The sequence below is a fragment of the Tenebrio molitor genome, chromosome Y (genome assembly GCF_963966145.1).
Source record: "Tenebrio molitor chromosome Y, icTenMoli1.1, whole genome shotgun sequence".
Lineage (NCBI taxonomy): Eukaryota > Metazoa > Arthropoda > Insecta > Coleoptera > Tenebrionidae > Tenebrio > Tenebrio molitor.
In genome coordinates, this window is record NC_091056.1 from 1040574 (window position 1) to 1055541 (window position 14968).

At 37.8% G+C, this 14968-nt stretch overlaps 2 long non-coding RNA genes across 3 annotated transcripts in view; one reads left to right on the forward strand and one right to left on the reverse strand.

The window, feature by feature from the left end:
- Positions 1–14968, reverse strand: part of LOC138140563 (uncharacterized) — a 142525-nt gene that overhangs the window by 84068 nt on the left and 43489 nt on the right. The gene's annotated exons all lie outside the window — the stretch shown is intronic.
- LOC138140564 (uncharacterized) lies at positions 265–1466 on the forward strand. Its single transcript, XR_011162610.1, has 2 exons — positions 265–411; positions 473–1466. It is a non-coding gene; the product is annotated as an uncharacterized lncRNA (long non-coding RNA).

Sequence of the window (14968 nt, forward strand, 5' to 3'; positions counted from 1 at the left end):
TAAACAAATATTTTGGTGAAGTAACTCTTCCAGAACATGTTGCATTGGCAAATCATGTCCTGGTTTTTATGTTAGGAGACGTCAATACCAGGTGGAAGCAAGTTGTTGCTTACTATTTCACAGGCAACTCAGTAAATGGACAAATATTTGCGGATATAATAAAAGAAATTTTTGAAAATTCCAAAAGAATTGGTTTAAATATATTAAGTGTCACTTCAGATATGGGTGGGAGCAACCAAGCTTTATGGAGACGTTGGGGTGAAAAATAATTTACCAACAAGGAAAGTACGAGCCCAACATCAAGAAACCTGCTCCTTTCAATTGGCTCCCAAATTGTCAGAAGAAGATTTGCTGCCTAGTCACTTTAATAAAATGAAAGTGGGCATATCAGCACATGTGATAAGTCACACTGTAAGTAGTGCATTGAAGTTTTTGGCTGTGCAACTGAACAAAAATGAATATTTGACAACAGCATTTTTTTTGGAACAAGTGGAAAAATGGTTTTTTATAATGACCTCACGTCATCCATCTGCAGCATTGAGCAGACATAATGAAAGCGTCTACAAGAACACAATAACCTTTCTAAACGATTTTATGGATATGTTTCAATGCATGGAAGTGGGATACAAAAAATGTTGGAAACCGTCTCAAACTGGAGTACTAGTGACAACCAGTTCCATGCTGGAATTACATAAAAAATTACTTGATGATAAAAAGTATGACTTTGTTTTAACTAGCAGATTTTCCCAGGACTGCTTAGAAAATCTGTTTAGTGTGCTACGAAGCAAACAGATTGTGCCAAATGCACTTCAAGTTAAAAATAATTTAAAGTTAATATGTGTGGCACAATATCTCAAAGAAGCAAGAACTAGCAGCTACAGTGAAGATGATAGAACATTCCTTTCAGGATTTCTAGAAAACTTTAAAGGAGAAGAAGCCAGATTACAAGACAATAAGTGTACCTAGAAATGTACCTAGTAAAGGTTTAAATCTAAACTATAGTGAACTAAATGCCCTTTATAATATTTGTGGGTATATCATTTGTAGCATTGAAAGGACTTCCAAAGTTTGTGAAACTTGTATAGGTTCGATAGGTTCAAAAAAACCTTTGAATACAAAATATTCCAAATTGGTGCTTATTAAACAGTACAAAAACGAAACACTTTTCTTCGCCAGTGAAGAATTATTTTATTTCTTTTTAGAAATGGAAAGTGTTTTCATAAAATACCTTGAATTTATTCAAGACAAAAATGTGAACATTAAAGAATTTTATTTCAAAGAAATGGAGCAATTGCAAATTAATACTCCCAATTGCCATAATTTAAAAAACAAGATTATTCGTAGATATATAGTATTTAGATTAAGGACTTATTTTAAGAAAACTAAAGGTAAAGGCGACAAATATGCAAGTAGTCTATCGCTGGACATGCCTTGTAAATTGTTTAATAGATTGATAAAAACGTTAATTGACATTTTGTTTTATTTTCCCTTATTTTAAAACAGTTAAATTATTTTGTGGTCGTATGCACCTATGTACTTTGTGTATGCACGCTTGTCTTGTTTCGGACTTTTTTCAGCAAATAACAAGTAATTTTCCTCCAAAAACTTCAAAAAGGGACTACCGTAACGGTATGTGACCTTATTTGCCGTTTCTTTTCATTATAATTAATCTACAGGATTAATTTCTCAACAATCATCATTGTTATTCTCATGGTAGTCATAGTACCGATTCAAATCTCGACACAACATGGCGGATGGGCGGGGTTTATTAGCCATTGTCGCCACTGTCTTTATAAAGCCACTGTACACGTGGTGACTCGACGCCATCTTGGCGGCGTGCCCGACCGCGTCAGCGCCACCAAGCAGGAAAGCCGAGAACTACAGGTAGAAACCTGTAAGAATAGAGTCGGCACAGACAATTAAACTATAGTAAGACTGTCAAGTGGGATTACATTTTCGGAGACGCGCTCAAGTGGCGCTGCCCTAGCGTTAGGCCAAACTAATGTATAACAAGTTGCATATCTGACTAGTTTCTGTATACCTAGTTGCCTATTTTTTTTTCAATTTGATTTAAATTGATACTTATTTTAAAAAAATAAAAACGACTAATTAAGAATTAAACATTTTAATACAAATTCTAACATATACAACAAATTAGTAGTTCATTAAACGAGTTTGTGTGTAAATTGGGATTTTTTGGGCATGAGTGGGCTAGTTTAAAAGGCGAGTGAAACTGAATTGAGGGGTAGCATTAGTTCAATAATTTGATTTTGCGTTAACTTTTAAAATTTCTGGAGATAATTTAAGAATCGTGCAAAAGATTTTTTAATTTTGAAATTGTTTTTCGCTGATATCGGTCCATATAATAAACGTTTCTACCTTTTGAAGTAAGACTACTAACTTTCTTGCATTCAAGTACTTGCCACACACTAGAAGATTTTGTTGGGTGTCTATTTTGGGCCTTGGGCATAACAGGAAGGATTAGATTCTCTACAGTGGGATTTTCAGTAATCGTAGAATTTTCAATTTGTTCAGCTGGTCTAACATTGTTTATTGAAGTTTGTTTCTCTTCACGAAGAAAAATCGACGGCAGGGCGTATTTATGGAGTTTTGTTTTTTGAGTAAAGAAATTGTTGCTGAAATGTTTCTCGCAAATAAAGGCATTATCTGTTTTGAAGGGTGGTGCAACATTTACCTAAAGCTTCTATCCATCGTTTCCTTTGTTCTTCTAATTTTTGAAATTTAAAATGGTTATTTTTTATCGCCGATTTTGTTGTTTACAAAGCATTTATGTTTAATTTTTCCCATATCCAAATAAATAAAATAAAAATTTCGATCTGAAAAACCATATTTCGTACCTTTCCAAAAAGAAAAAGATAACTTACCAAATAAAAAGATAACGAAAAATTATCTGAAGATACTGGTTTGGAGTAATTTATTTTGTAGAACAATTTATAAAATTCATTGACTAAACCTTGACAGAAATTAGAAAATTCAAAATTACTGATGACATTATTAATTAATATTCAAATCAACCTTCCTTTTTAAACGGAAATTCCCGATCGGATTAACGAGTAAATTCGGTAATTTAGTTTGGCCTAACGCTAGAGCAGCGCTAGTGTTGTCAGTGTCGCACATGTTTTATACGGGTTTTGAAAGTCTTAATTCTGTTGATGGTCTGTGAGAGTCGGACACTGTGACCCGAGGGAGAACGCCACCTGGAAGTAGAGCGCAGAACAGGTTACAGGAAACGGCACCGACGGTAACGCCACCGAGTAGCGAGGGGTGGAACTAACGGTAGGACACTGTAACTCGGGGACAGCGCCGCCATACGGCAGAGCGCGGAACCGATTACAGGTAACGGCACCGACGGTAACACCACCGAACGGCGAGGGGTTTAACCAGCCACTAGGACACTATAATTCTTGGGACAGCGGCACCAGAAGGTAGAGCGCGAAACCAAGGGCAGTGAGCGACACCGACGGCAGACAGGACGAATCCGCAAAAGGAAGAAAAGGAAAACGGAGCCGAAGAAAATGGACAGCCGCACCGAAAACGACGAGCAGCGCAGATCGGGTGAAGGGGCACACCCTGGAGATCGAAAAAGAGCTGGGAACAATCGCGAAGGTGATCAAGAAGGAGCAACAGGGGAAAATTTCCTTCACGAAGGAAGAGCAGAAGAGGATCCTGGAAGCATCAGGAACCATCCGTGCGAGCGTGATGCAGCTGCTACTGGAAGTGATAGCGACCCAGCAAGCGCAAAAACGAGCCGAGGAGAGGGCGGCGAAACAAGAGGAAGAGACGGAGAAGCTGAAGAAGCAACTCAAGCGGGCGGAAGAGAGCGGGAAAGGGGCGAAGTCCCAGGTGAGTATGATGACAAAGGGGGTACAGACGGAAGGGGCCGCAGGGAAAAAGGGGCAGCCCCAAGCGAAAGAAACACCGAAGGAGGTGCAGGCAAGAGAGACCACTCAAACGAGGAAAGAAGCAGGTTCGCAAGGGGAAGAAAGGAGGGTCAGCCAAAGAAGGCAAACCCCCAAGAGGGAAGCTGGCAGACCGTCTCCTACGCTGCAAAGCTGAAAGCGAAGATCCCAGTGAAGGACGAGACGACAGTGAAAATGCAAGGAAAGGCAGCGGAAGAGGTGAAGGCAAAACTGGTGAGGAAGCTCGACATCGAGAAAATCGGGGGACCACTGAGCCAGGTGATCCCCACGAAAAGAGGAGAAGTTGTCCTCGTCAGCAGGAACGAGGAGCAACGAAAAAAGCTGGAAACGGTGCTGAAAGCAACAGAAGGAATCGAGATGGGGTTAAAGAAGAAGCTGAACCCCACAGTCACGCTGACCGGACTGGAGACAGGATGGAAAGAGGAGGAGATTGTCGAGGAGGTCTTCCAAAAGAACGGCTGGATCCAGAGCACCAGCACAATGGAAGAATTCAAGGGGGCCTTCATGTTCCTGGCCAGGAAGCGATGCCAAGTCACCGAAGGAGAACCTGACGTTCGCGGTGGAACCACGCCTCCACATTGCCTTCATCGAGAAGCAGAAGATCATGGTGGGGCTGACCATGGTCTTCGTAGAGGAGATGGTCCAGGTGACACGCTGCTTCAACTGCAACGGCCTGGGACACATCCCCAGAAGTTGCAAGCAGAAGCCGAAATGCCACAAATGCGACAAGGAGGGTCACAAGATCAAGGAATGCAGGGCAGAGAAATCGGAATGCGGGAACTGCAAACAGACAGGGCACAGAGCCTACGACAAGAAGTGTCCCCCGCTGAAGAGGGCGCTCGAATGGAAGATCGCCCGAACCGCGAGGTGCTGAACGATGGACGCAAAAACACAGGAAGAATGTCCGAAAAGAAAGAAGGCAGTGGTGGGGCTGACCTTCTTAGGGATGGAAAAAAAAAAATCGAAGTCAACCGGTGCTTCAACTGTCACGGCTACGACCATCAGAAGAAAGACTGCAGGCAGAGAAGACCTGTCCGAACTGTGTCAGAGAGGGACGGAAGGAAGTGAATCACTGACAGATGGTGCCCGGTGTACCAACGGAAGCTGGAGATCAAGTTGGGCAGAACAGCACGCAACTGAGCCTAGAAGAAGAGAGCAGGGACGTCCGGGACCCAAGGTGAACCCAGGATAAATTTGTGGTGTTACAGGCAAACCTGGGACGCGGAAAGGAAGCGACAGACCTACTCCAGAGAACGGCAGAGGAAAACGAAGCGGACGTGGAACTCATCCAAGAGGGGTACTGTTACATGCCGACATGGGTTGGATGGGCCAAGTACGAAGGAGGACGCACCGACAAGATTGCAACGTTGGTCAGGGCCGGACGGCGGTCCATCGAATTAACACAATTTACAGAGCCAACCATCAGGGCAGTGGTCATCGAGGGCGAAGGGGGAGACATTCCTAGAGGATCTCTGGCATAAAATAAACCGATTGATAAGTCACAGTTGTCCCTTATACCTCCGTGCCATCGCTTAAAAAGTGGGCAGTGAAACGAATAAATGCTCCGTGTTTCTGAGCGTCAAACGTGCTGTTAATTGTTTCGCTTCTTACAGCCCTTTCACAATGGCGTTAACGTTACGTCGATGTTAAAACGTTAATGTTAACGTTAGATCTAGAAATTCAAAATTACATGTGTTTCAGTGTGGACCGTTTACAATGGCGTTATGATGAAAGTTAATGTTACTGATATTGTTAGCGTTAAAGTTAGACCTAGAAATGTTCTGGATTTTTAACATTAGCCAATGGAAATAATTTTTTTAAAAATTCGTACAATTAGAAGCATTTTTAAGATGTATTTTGCAAATGCCTTCATTATCAATGGTTGTCATTTGATAATGAAGGCACGACCTTCTAAATAGTCGAGACTCTCTCCGGCCTGTTCATTTGCCAGTTTTCGGCGTTCGCCGTTTGGCGCTACTTTGCAAGCGCCGAAATTGGCGCGAAACGTTAAATGTCAAAAAGATGACATGTAAAATGCTGTTTGGAGACGTGTAAGGATTATAAAAAGACAAAAAATTCAATGAAATGCCTTCAGACAATATTCTACGGAATCGCTGGCTTGAAAGTTTAAATATTTGCCCAGGTAGGGATTTCAAAAATATTTTAATCAGTAACAGACTTGCATATATAATTTAAAATGTATTTTAAAAATATTCTTCACTAACATAATGTTGTAGGCAAACCTTTCCAATAGTGCTGCTAATGTACCGATCCCGAATGAAACATTCTCTGTCTCCGCAAACAGTCCTTTGCTTGCTTAAATCTTCATTTTCTTTTCCTTCGTCTACTTCCAATGTTCTGGGTATTAACAAGTACTGAATTCCGTGAAATAATTAAATTTAAGAATACACATTACGGCTTACAAGTGCATAATGGTATTTTGCTAAAATGAACAGGCCGGAGAGAGCCAAGTGAGTCTCCACTATTTAGAAGGTCGTGGATTCAAGCGTTCTATATTACAAATTAAAATGTTTATTAAATAACGTCTAACGTTATTGTGAAAAAGAAATTTAATTTTGAACATTAACGTTAATGTTACCTTTAACATCACGTTAAAACTGTAACGTGATTGTGGCAGAGCCTTTGTTTCGTCAGAAATTCCCCAAGGAATGTAGAATGAAATGTACCACAAAATATTGACTAATTGCAAACCTGTAATTATTAGTGTAATGGTGAATGTAACTGTATTTTTCGCAAATCTCATTCAAAAATCTTGAATTAAAAGTGACAAATAAAAAAATTCCACATACAGTGTGGACCATCGTATGGCATTTTTTAAATTTAACGTATTTAAAAAATGAAATGATCTTCAATTTTGATACTACATGACAATCATTTTTTTGAAAACAAAATTGATGTGAAAGTTGATTTTGATAGCAATTTATTATCAAATTATTAAAGCTATCAGTTTTTTTTTTCTTCCACGCATCTACGTAAAGCGTACATTATGATCATATGCAAAAAGGAATTTAGATTGGTATAGTGACTGAATAAATTGAAATATTAAATAATGTAACAATTTTATTTACGGCCGAATTCTTAAATGACAACCCTCGTTATCTGGTGTCAGGTTGATTTACAACTGTCCCCAGTAAAATTGGTTCTGAGGCACAATCGACACGAGCTATGAGTAATAAGATCCAGGCCCGTACTTAAATCTTCTATGGAATTTAAAACTCGCTATTTTAAATTTTTGAAAGTGATATTGTTAAAACAGCTTTGCATACTCATTCAATGCTAAGCATTGAAGACAAATTACATTTATCTAGTTATTTTACCCACTTATTGAAATCCAGGTAAAAACAAGATTAGTTGAAAATTTAAGTAGATAGCCACAATTTAAATCCTATCTACTCAAGCATATTTTCACGGTTTATTAAATTTGTTAAGTACTAGGACAAAGGATTTATTTGAAAATTTACCTGCCTGCTGTTATTTTAAGAATTTACCTGATTGTAACAAAAAGTTTAGTTTAGTCTTAAACTTCCAACAGTCTGGGCGTGCTTTTGAGTTGTGTGGTTTTTGTTACGTTTATTTGAAAGCTATTCTGAACAGTAATTATGCCTTTTCAACATTCATTTCAAGGAAAGACTGAAATGCTACTAATTTTTGGCGAATGTGGCAGAGACGCTTGTCTAGCCGCTGAAACTTACGCTACGAGGTTTCCGCAAAATCGCGCTCAAAAAATTTAAATCATTAGTGTCTTCTTTACGTGAAAGAAGAACTTTTCAACAAAATACAAAGTCGTTTATCAATCCAACTGTTACCCACGATGTCAACCAAGCCAAACTGTTAAATTTAGTTGAAAATAATCCCCACATTGGTAGCAGAGAGATTAGCTCTCAAACTGGGATCAGCAAAAGTAGTGTGCTTCGAATTAAAAAAAAAAAAAAAAACACGAATATCACCCGTACCACCTGGAACTTCACCAAGAGTTGCATGGTGAAGATTTGGCAAATCGAGTAGCTTTTTGCGAATGGGCAGAGAAAAAAATCCGGAATGCTGAACATTTTTTTGAAAGAGTTGTGTTTACCGACGAATGTTGTGTGAAAAATAATGGTGTGGTGAATAAATACAATTTACACTATCGGGCAATACAAAATCCGCATTGGATGAGAGAACAAGACAACCAAAATCGCTAGTCCCTTAATGTCTGGGGAGGTGTTGTCAATAAACTTGGTAATATTTCGAATCGCCAGTTTGGATCCGCCATTTTGTTTTTGGAAAAACTAAGAACAAATTCGTAATCAGCGATCTCGAAAACCCCTATTTCTCAATTTTCAATAAATTATTTTGATTCTTGCGACTTTTGGCCAGCTTGTCGGTAATTTTTCCCACTATGCGCCGCTCAGGAAGTTCGTGAATTCTGAATCGAATTCAGCCTTCTTGGACACGTCCTACTAAAACATGCATTGCAAACGATGGCAAGCATTTCGAGCAACTTCTTCGATGTTTTATTTAATTACAATTACAGTATTTTTACTTTGTTGGTTTATGCCTTTGTTGTCTTCTGAATCAGTTGCAGGCACTATTTTATCACCACTTTACAAATTTTATCAAAGATTCATGATGAAACTCAAAAAATGTAAACAATACAAGTCAAGTACTTCTGCTCCTTCATGGTCTTTCTTTAAAATGAGGCCTGGGTAATAATCACCCTGATACTGCACAATTGCATATTTGCCTTCTTCTAAAGTAAGATCATCAATATCGCTTATGTCAATGTCTTCATCGTTATATGAAAGTTCAATTTCTGAATCCGAAGAGGTATCGTATCATCTTGGGTTCTGGCTTCTTTCAGTGTTTGCTTCTTCAATTTAGGCGTCATCTTTTTGGTTTCCTTATTTTCATAAAATTGTCTGTATTTGACTTTTTAGGTTGGTCGTACGTCAAAACTGCCCGCCAAATTTGAAATTTTTCAGCGTTTCCCAAACAAAGTGATTCGTTTGATTTTTTTGTAAACCATTAACATTTGTATAAGGAGTTGGGTTATTTTGCCTTCTTTTAACACGTACTACCTCAGTTTAAAATATCTGCACATTTTTCAAAGTCAGACTGTATTTAGTTATACAGGCTGATATCGAAATACATCACAATATCAAATCAATATCAGTTTTGCGCCCTACATCTGCAGGAGGGCAGAAATGCCATGTACTGTTCAAGCACAAAAGTTGAGTACGCCACTGATATCAGAAGAATAGTAAGATCAAAAATTTATCGAGTGCAACGCAAAAAAGGTGAAAAAGTTTTCTTATCACGGGTGCTAAAGTCCATGTAATTAATACCCCAAGTCGGTAAAATATTGTAACGAGATTTCTTCATTTCCGGTCTGCAGCATTCGATTCTTGATGTCCAGCACGAACCCAAACTTGTTCATGACATCCAGCCCCAAGATGAAATCGTCAATATGTCCGCCACTACAACCCGGTGGATGACCTCAACACTTCCCAACTCGAGTCTTACATCGGCTTCTCCGAGAACTCGAGCTGCTTCTCCGGTAGCTGTTTTCAGAATCAAGTCGCTTCCCGTGATTTGGAGATTTTTCAGCGATTCGACAACGTCTGGCCTCACTATATAGGGTTGCTCCCGTATCGACGGTCATAGTGCATGTGGTTCCATTTATGCGACTGTCTACCAACAAACTGTCGTTCCTTTTATTCAGTTGCGGGACTGAGACGACCCTGGGGCTGTTGGGGATCCAGCTAGCACGCGCCCCGGAGTGCTAGCCTGATTTAGTTTTCCGACTGCCTCGAAGTCGAAGGAGCTGGTTCCCAGCTTATGTATTAAAAAAATTCAGCTAGACAACTCCGATTTGTGGTATTTGCAGTGTTTTTCCATATAAACTGTACTCTTTTTTACGAATGCCTAAAAATGGGTTGCGAAGACTTGTCAAGAATAGGCTTTCTTTCCACCATTCGCAATTTATTCTTCGCAAAAATGCGAATTCGCAAATAAACGATCATAGTCAAGAATTGACCCCCAGGCGGTAATCACTGGTCTTCGCAGGGTCGAGAAAAAAGATGAATCGCAGCCAGACGATCCAAAGACGTGAGGCCGTCTTAGCCTAAAATTGTGGGGCAAAACACGTGTTTCTCCAGCCGCCCCGTGGCTGGCACAGTGTCTAAAACCAAAATTCGAACTCGTTGACCGAAATCAACCGAAACGAAATGAGCGACTCTAAATGTCACGGAGGGTGGTTGCGTCGCGTAGGTACGAGACGTCGTCGTCGTCGTTGCGTTTTTTGATGCTTCAATGCTAGCTCCGGGTGGTCGAGCAGCGATGTTACAGTCCCGCAGGCGCTTGTAGAACCTCTGAGGCCTTCTACACCGGCCAATGTGAATTCGTGGCGTTTTATAATGTTACAAAGTTGCAAAAATGGTCGGAAATTACACATTTAGCGATTTAAGTGGCATGCACCTTATTTATGGTGAAGTTAGACGCAATAGCAGAGCTGCAGTGAAGAAAGATTCCCTAATCGCCACGTTGAACATCGTAGTGTATTTTCCAAAGTTATCGACACTTTCGAGAATTTGGAAATTTGAGACCAATCAATGTGTACAGAGTTAGACCTGCAGTGCAGTTAATGCTGTGGTCCGAGACGAACAAATATTGGAAATGGTAGCTGCTGACCGCAGTTTAAGAGTGTGCGAAATTGCACGTAAAATCCATGTTTCAACAATCACTGCATGGACAATGGACAGCAATATTAAAAAAAAAAGTCTGCACCAATATCACATTAATCGTGTCCCAGCTTTATTACCTGAAGATCTTCCGAGAAGGCGGGAGTTTTGGTGAATTATTATTGTTATTATTGCCGCGCAGAGGCAATGCCTATTTTACTCATCCACAAGTTGAAAGTTATCCCTTGGCATTGGAGTAAACCACAGCTGGAATTGAAAGCAGCTATATTTTACTGCTTGCTCATTTGAGCATTCCTACTGAAGTAAATATTCTCAATTTTATTCTTAAACTTGCTGATGGACGAAAAATCTACTTCTTAGCAGATGGGCCACATTTATTGAAAAACATTAAGAATTGTTTGGTGCAGAACAAAAGTATACAGTTATCACCACATTTTGTAGAAAAATACAAATTACCAAGCAGTCTTGTGAAAATTATTAAATATAAAAACATTTTTTGGTGAAGAACAAACTGTGGATTTAAAATTTGCACCAAAATTAAGCGTCGATTTATTGAATAGGGGACATTTCAACAAAATGAAAGCTTCCCATGCATTAAATGTGTTAAATTGAGACGTCAGCTGTGGGATGCGATTGGTTGCAGAATCTACCGAAGATAAATCATCAAACAGCATTTTTTATCGATATGGTTTCCAAGTGTTTTAAACTAATAAGTTCCCGGACGACGACATTGGCTTTAAATAAATTTAATTTGAGAGTATATCAGGAAACACGATTATTTCTTAACGAATTTATAACATTATTTTCGAGTTTAAAAGTAGCTCCTGATAAAAATGGAAAGGCCTTATGGAAACCTATTCAAACGGGAGTAATTTTAACAACGAAATCAATTCTACACCTTTTCCACTTGTATTTGAGATAATGTCAATTATATTTCAGATTAGCAAATTGTATTTCAGAAAATGTCATATGAAATTCAGAAAATATCATTTGTATTTCAGAACGCATCATAATTGTGTATTACTGAGGAGAACTTAATAAACAAATAATAATAATATTAATACAATAACTAAGTTTATTGAAAAGTCGCGTATTATTTGAGGAAAAAAATTTATTTTAACATAGTATTTTTACTAAACAAGATGGTAACACAGCACTACTGTCAATGCCCTACTTGCATATCTTGCATTGTCAAAGAGGCGGCATGAAAAATAGTAGTATGTTGAGCTGCTCTGGCACACTTGCGTCTTTTGCAAAATCTATAATTTGTTCCAAGTATAGAAGTCTTGGTTCGACAACACCAATACCTCTAACTTGTGGAACCCGAAGATGAGTTTTTGCGTATGTCTTAATTTTTGACCATATATTTTCGATGGGATTAAGCATCGGAGAATACGGTCCCAAACGCAACAAAGTGGCTTCCGTATTATTTATGACTCCTTCGAATTTTGCATGGCAAGGTGCGTTATCAGTGTTATCACATACAATCACCTACTTCATTTCCCATTTCCTGCCATCGTTGTTGTAAATTTGTTATCGAAATATTAGCAGAATCCGATGAATATTTTCAAAACCTACGTACTAAAAAATAAAAACCAATTTTCAAATTGAATATAATTTAATGCAACAAATGTTCAAAATGGGCACCGTTTGTTTCTTGGCAAATTGCAAATCGATAGTAACATGCATCCCTTAAGTTTTGTAACATTTCCGGTGTGATTTGCCTAATTTTAAGTTTGTTGTCATTCACCCTCTCCATAGGTTTGCGTTCCAGCGGTGCCATCTTCAGTCAATTCCTGGTCACGACGCTAACGCCTAAATCATTATTTTATTCAGCCATTGGGCAAGAGTAAAAATAAATGACGTAACAGTAAACTAATGTAAACTATTGCAACGGTGGTTAAAGTTACAACGAATTTAATTATGTACCCAGGATTAGGATCTGATGAAAAATTGAAATTAACAAAATTGGATGTAAAGGCTACAGTTGTTTCGGATCTATTCAAAAATTACATTATCAAAATTTTTTACAACCAAATCAATTTTAAAAAATCTTTAAAATGACGAAACTTTAAAATTCTACAATTACATACGGATTCAAATACATGGATGACTCGATACACATTCATTTGATGGCTCGACATACAGGGTGTTAGGGAATGGTCTCCCAAGATTTTCAAGGTGAGTTTGTGAGGGAAAATATGGTCGAAAACCTTAATACATACTATTTTCCCCAACATGAATGGTTTTCTTAAAAATTAAAATTTTATTTTGGTGCTCCACTGTTTGGGACCTTTTGCACCATTTTATTGTTTTAATAATTAAATAAATAGTTCAGTTAAAGTGGATTTCAAAAACATCAGTGCTGTCTAGTGTTGCAATTTGTGAAAATTTATTATACGCAATGTACCAGCCTGAAAGTTGAAACACAACTTTTGATTGATAATTGAAAGTGTACCATGCTTTACTTTTTTGTGAGGTTATATATGATGTGGATGTTTCTGTCAAATTTCGCTCAAATTAAAATTTATTTTGGCTATTGTTGGGTTGTTTAAATTTAAATAAAAAAGACATGCATTATTAAATAGAGAGACCAGAAAATTTCATTAGAACCGTCAACTGCTTGATTTTCTCTGACTTTAAGTACTGTTCTCTTTTGTATTTCCATTTTTTCTAATTGTTGACAAGTTGTAATTAACAGTTTCATAAAAATTTGGCGGGGTTTGTATTGCTGCAGGGCGGTTAACCAAGTACATTGAAAAGTACAGTTGATTTCAAAATTATAGAATACATCTCAAAAATCAAGAAGTGAATTTATTAGTTTTTCCCCCATGTAAAGATGCCTTTTTGAAATTTGACCGTCATATTTTTTATATAGATTAAGTAAGTTTGATAACATACAATGTCACTGATATTTTAGAACAGCATAATATTGTCTGTTTTATCCTCTGCACGGTGCTCTTCCCGATGTTATAACACTGGGCTACCCTTCTTCTAATTTGGAAAGAATGAGCACTTTCACGTTTTCGGTTAGATTAGGCATTTTGTTTGTCAAAATTGACATTGATCATTGACAAGAAATGTAAGTGCATTTCACATTGTAAAAAATTAGGTGTACTCTATAATTTTGAAATTAACTATACTACAGCGTGATCAATAATGACTGAGTCTGTTGGCAATGAAACAATTGAAAAATATTGGTGTTTATTGTCTCGTAATTGGCACTGACCGGACTTTTTAACTTGAGACGGCATTAAAAAGATTTTTGGTTATGTCGGTCATGTTTATGCTGTTACAAAAATGAACCCTTCATGGTAAATTTCAAGTTTGCCAAATTTCATTGTCAGATCTTGATTCTTGATCACTCCGTAGAACAACTTTGTCGATTTAATAACACTAGTTTACAAAATTTCGCTTCTCGTCTATTGCCGCAAATTTAATGGTTAAATCTGAATGTCTTTTATACGCTTTTTTTTATATCTGCCGTCAGAATCATTTTAACAGCTCGAGTTTTTGTGATACCTCACATAATATTTCGGTATATCTTGATCACTCATCCTACGACTATTAACAGAAGTGAAGTTGCAATGAGTTCGTAGAGGTTTTGTTTCAACGATCCGCAACATTTCTGTTACATATGTAGTCAGTATACTTTTGAAGAATCTAGGAAAACAAATTTCTGATTTTGTCATAAGTATCTATTTTTTGTACATTGGCATGCCTTGGGATAAAAATAACAAGTCGTGGAGTCCTAATTGTGTATGTAAATCGTGTGTGGAATACTTAAGACTGTGGAACAGTGGTAAGTAGTGGTAAGAAGTGCCTTTACATTTGGAATTCCAACAATTTGGCGAGAACCCAAAAATCAACTGGAAAATTGTTATTTTTGCAGTTTGAATGCAAAGGGTATAAATCGAAAAAATCGACATAAATGGCAATATCTAAGTGCAACCTACGTCTATAAAGCTTCCCATACAACATTCAGATGATGTTCCAGTTCCGTCGATTCCTTTCACTGCTCAGAAAATTTTACAAACTTCAGTAGATAATGATTTTTCAGAAACAAGATCAGAAAACGATCCTGATTTTTTTTTTCTGTGTAAATCAGATCGTCTTAACAACTTATTTGATTGGTAACTAAGAAAATGTAATGGGCGGGGCAGATGAAATGTTACGTTGTCCTTAGTATTGTGTAATCAGTGCGACAACTTGACAGAACTTGATAGTAAATTGATAGTAAATTAATTAAGATTTCGCAATGCATTCAACTGCTCTTCTTTAATTTCCATGTCTAACATCAACGTTTTTTTCTTGAGTTCAAATATT